The 3985-nt window shown below is 43.7% G+C and overlaps 1 protein-coding gene across 6 annotated transcripts in view; it reads right to left on the bottom strand.

Annotated features, from left to right (window-relative positions):
* LOC107150572 (signal transducer and activator of transcription 5B) overlaps positions 1–3735 on the bottom strand; it is a 65374-nt gene extending 61639 nt beyond the window's left edge. For 4 of the 6 annotated variants that reach the window (XR_007343147.1, XR_007343148.1, XM_015495690.2 and 1 more), the window contains exon 1: positions 3556–3734. The gene's annotated coding sequence lies outside the window, so the exon portion shown is untranslated. Of the gene's footprint in view, positions 1–3530 lie in introns of all 6 variants that reach the window. The other 2 variants (XM_048791258.1, XM_015495689.2) reach the window with 2 other exon arrangements.
* Between the last annotated feature and the right edge of the window lie 250 nt (positions 3736–3985).

Raw genomic sequence — 3985 nt, 5'->3', positions numbered from 1 at the left:
AAAAAAAAAAAAAAAAAAAAAAAAAAAAACCCTGTCTGATCAATGGAAACTAGATTGTTAAATCTGACTTTCTTATTCCCAGAAATAAGCATAAAACAGTTGTGTTTACAACACTGTAGGGGAAAAATACTTCAGATTTTGGAACAGCTCTATTCAGAGCTTAGATTAAAAGAATTTTTTTTAATATCACGCATATATCTGGAGACAGTGATACCTTAGGGCTAATTTTTAAACATCATTTTCATTAAGAAGTTTCAAAGTCAATGTATTTTCATACTTTATTATATAGAAAAAGGATAATCTTCTGAGCGCAGTAACCCTAATTTCCAGGCAACTTTTTTAAACAATGTTTCAAATGCTAAAAAAATAAAAAATAAAAACACACACATGCAAATGGCTTTTTAAGGGTTTCATGCTTTCTTTTGTAGGAATGATGGGTAATCTATAGTCTAATAGAAAGGGGAAAATGCATCATTGATGGAATGTCCATGGATCTATAAATAACTTTATAATGTACATACATGCCTTGTAAGACACTACAACAATTAGGCTTCCTTTGATTCCACCTTAAATTTGCCTTTAATCTTGAGCAAGTTATTTACCTCTATAGCCTCTTCTTTTTACAAGAGGATCACCTGTCTTACCTACCTACATAACAATAAGCCAAAGGAACCACACGAAGCATATTCATAAATATAAGTCTAACACAAATCACAAATAATCTGAATACTAACAGTAATATGAAAAAAATTCAAATAAGTACCCCCAAAATCAATAAATGACACCTTTAGTCTTGATATGTTTTTTGCATATGTAAATAAAATAAAAACAAAATCACTTGAGAGGAAGAAAATGGAGGTGAAATGAGAAGTCAACAGCATGATAGGAAGTGTTGGCCAAAATATTTATGTTGTAACACTCCAAACAATGATAGCACTTTTTCCCCTACTATCATACATATTACGAAGTACACATTTAAGAAACATATCTACCTCACACTTAACATAATCCATTTTAATATCCTGTTAGCAAAAATATGAAAACTGAAAAAGTAAGAACTAGTGAGAAGGTGGGATATTTTATTCAGTTAGGTATACAGCAAAGATTTTGTGGAGAGTTTAGCTCTAAGTTATGCAATAACCAAACTGCTGGTGATAGATAAAACTTTTTTTTTCCCCTGATGGTAGCTTAAAAAAAAAAAAATCTCTCCATTCCTTCTCTGTATCTCAACCTGGTGTTTGAAATTTTTATCTTTCAGAGCAAATCATCTTACCAGATGACAACTCACCAAAGGTGGTGTTTAAAATTATTGTTGCCGCATTGTAAATTTTTCTTAAAATCAGCAGCCACTTTTCCTACTTAACACCATTAATTCTAACAACTGTGATCTTGCATGAGATAGAAATTAGTATCCAAATAAAAAAACCCAAAGCCTTAAGACAAAGGTGATTAGTAGCATTCCCCTGATTTGTAATCAGAACCAAAAAGGCAGACTAAATCATATACATCTTCTTCTAAGAACTGTAGATAATAATATAAAACAATAGAACATAAACAATAGTAGAATGTTGAGAAAAGATGCAAAGTTCTATTATCTTAATTGAATGATAACAAAATTACTTGAGATAATGTAGACTCAACAGCTGAAAGCTTATTATGGCCCAGGCGGCAATTCAACGGCTTTGGAAACCTAAGATACAAGATGATAAACACTTGAAGACTGACAAAAATGACATAGGCCCAGTGTATTATTTGGTGACACACCAGTCCTTTAAAGGGCCCAAGTACATTCCAGAGACAATGTATGGAACTGTACTTAGGCAATGATCTAAAATAAACTTCTCTATGTTTTGAGAACAGAACAGATGTGAGAGTCCTCAGACCCAAGTTTCAGTCCCTGAACTACTAAACAAATAGCCTTGTGAATAGAATAGGTCACCTACTCCACCTATCTGGGCCTTAGTTTCCCCGTTTGAACAATAAAAGTATGCAGCATAATAATGGGGGTCTTTTCAGCTCCAAGATTCTATGACCCACTTCTGCCATTATTTACTTGATACAGGTATGATGGGTTAAGAACAAGAACATGGGCATGAAAGAAAGAAAATTTGGGGAAAGAAAATCGGTATCTCTTTTTGCGGTTAGGATTCCTGTGGTTTTCATTAATCCCATCTTCCTAAAAGCTGGCGCTTGTTTTTCTTCCGTGCCTTTTCCATCACTGCTGGCTACAAGTGTTTGCAAACGCCTTTTGCTCCACACAAGTTCTTTCCTCTTTGATCACCCTGACCATCTTGCCAGATTCCTTTAGCCTCAGACCAGTTTCTGTGATAAGACGACTCCCCTTCCGACTCCCCATATCTACCCCGGACACCAGGAGCACTTTGCTCTTTATCCCTGGCTTGTAAAAAAGAACACCCCGCATCCCACCGCCACACGTACTGCCCAGGCCTGGCGGGTCCTGATGTGGGATCCTGAAGCCCAGAGCCTTATCAAAATGTTCGCATTTGTCGTTGACTCCTTATAAGGCGCTGTTTCTTGGAGCTTTGCTAATATCCCCCACCCCACCCGACACCCCCAGGCTCATCTCATCCCCGGGAACCGAAGGCACCTCTTTTGAAGCGGGGGGGAAAAAAGGGGAAAGCAAGCAAGGGCCGCGCAGGGACTCTTCGGAATTGCAACAGGAAGGTGCGAGGTGGCGGACAGCAGCCTCCTTCGCTGCTGAGGGTCCGGCGGGGGTCCCTCACACACCCACACGAACCCGCGCGCACGCAGCCTTTGCTCTAAGAAGCATGAACCTCGCCGTCCCTGGTTCCTGCCTCACATTGCTGACGCTTTTGGTTCAGCATCTCTTGTGTTTGAAGGGTAATTTTTAAACATGTGTCTCTACCCCCAAAAGCAGACACAATATCTTAAGTTAAGTCCCCCCCACTCACACCCAGGCCTGAGTAGACACCTAATAGATATGCTATGTTCTAGGAATGGAATGAAAACTATAAGGATTACATAGGCATTAAAGGTCTAAAACCAGGCTCTGTCAATTCCTTGAGCCATGTGACTCTGAGCAGTTTCTGCCTCCATCTTCTCATTCATAACATGGCAACAATAACATTATCTACCTCATAATGTCAGAAGAATTAAGTTAATGTGTGCAAAGTGCTTCAAACACTGTCAAGCACTATAATGCTGTTAACTATTATTGTTGTTGATTTTTTAAAAAATATTTATTTATTTATTTTTAGTTTTCGGCAGACACAACATCTTTGTTTGTATGTGGTGCTGNCTCGCTCGCTCCCTCCCTCGGCCGGGCCGCCGCGCGTCGTCGCCTGCGCACGGTCCCCGCCCGGGGTGACGGCTCCGGCCGCCAACTCTTCTCCCGCCGGGGGCCCACGGGGGGCGCGCGCGCCTCTCTCGCGCGGAGGCCCGGGGACGCGCGCCGCCCGCAGCCCCGAGCGCGCCCGGCTTTCCTGGTTCCGCCTGGCGCGCGCTCGCGAGCCCCTTGGTCTCTTGCGCCCCCTCAGCGGCCGCCCTACCGGGACGCAGAACCCCCTCGCACACCCGCGGTGGCAACGCGCTCGACCGGGCCTGCTCCACGCACACCAGCTCCTTGGCCAACTGAGTGTCTGCTGCCACCACTCCCCAGCCGGAGCGGCAAGCACATGCTGCTTTGTTTGGGGAGGGTCGACCACCACTACAGGGCTCCGGCCAGCGCTCGTGGTCGTGGCAGTCCCCCCCACCAACTCCGTGTCCCGCCCACGTCCCTCCCTCCGCGCCAGGGCCTGCGTTCTGGGTCCTCTCCCTTCACAGGCCGAGGTCAAAAGTCCACAGCAGCCCTGATCAATAATTATCCTGGGCTTGCTCCCGTGAGAGTGGCTCTGCCAGGTCTCCAGCCGCACCACCCCGGGCGAGAAGCCTGGATGGAAACAGCAGGAGCTTACACTTGGCCCAAACTGACTGGATTCGTGCACTGTCCCAGGGTGAATCTATG

The sequence above is a fragment of the Marmota marmota genome, unplaced genomic scaffold (assembly GCF_001458135.2).
Source record: "Marmota marmota marmota unplaced genomic scaffold, marMar, whole genome shotgun sequence".
NCBI classification, from domain to species: domain Eukaryota; kingdom Metazoa; phylum Chordata; class Mammalia; order Rodentia; family Sciuridae; genus Marmota; species Marmota marmota.
The sequence above is the reverse complement of the archived record's forward strand: the minus strand, read 5'-3'. Positions and strand labels throughout refer to the sequence as shown.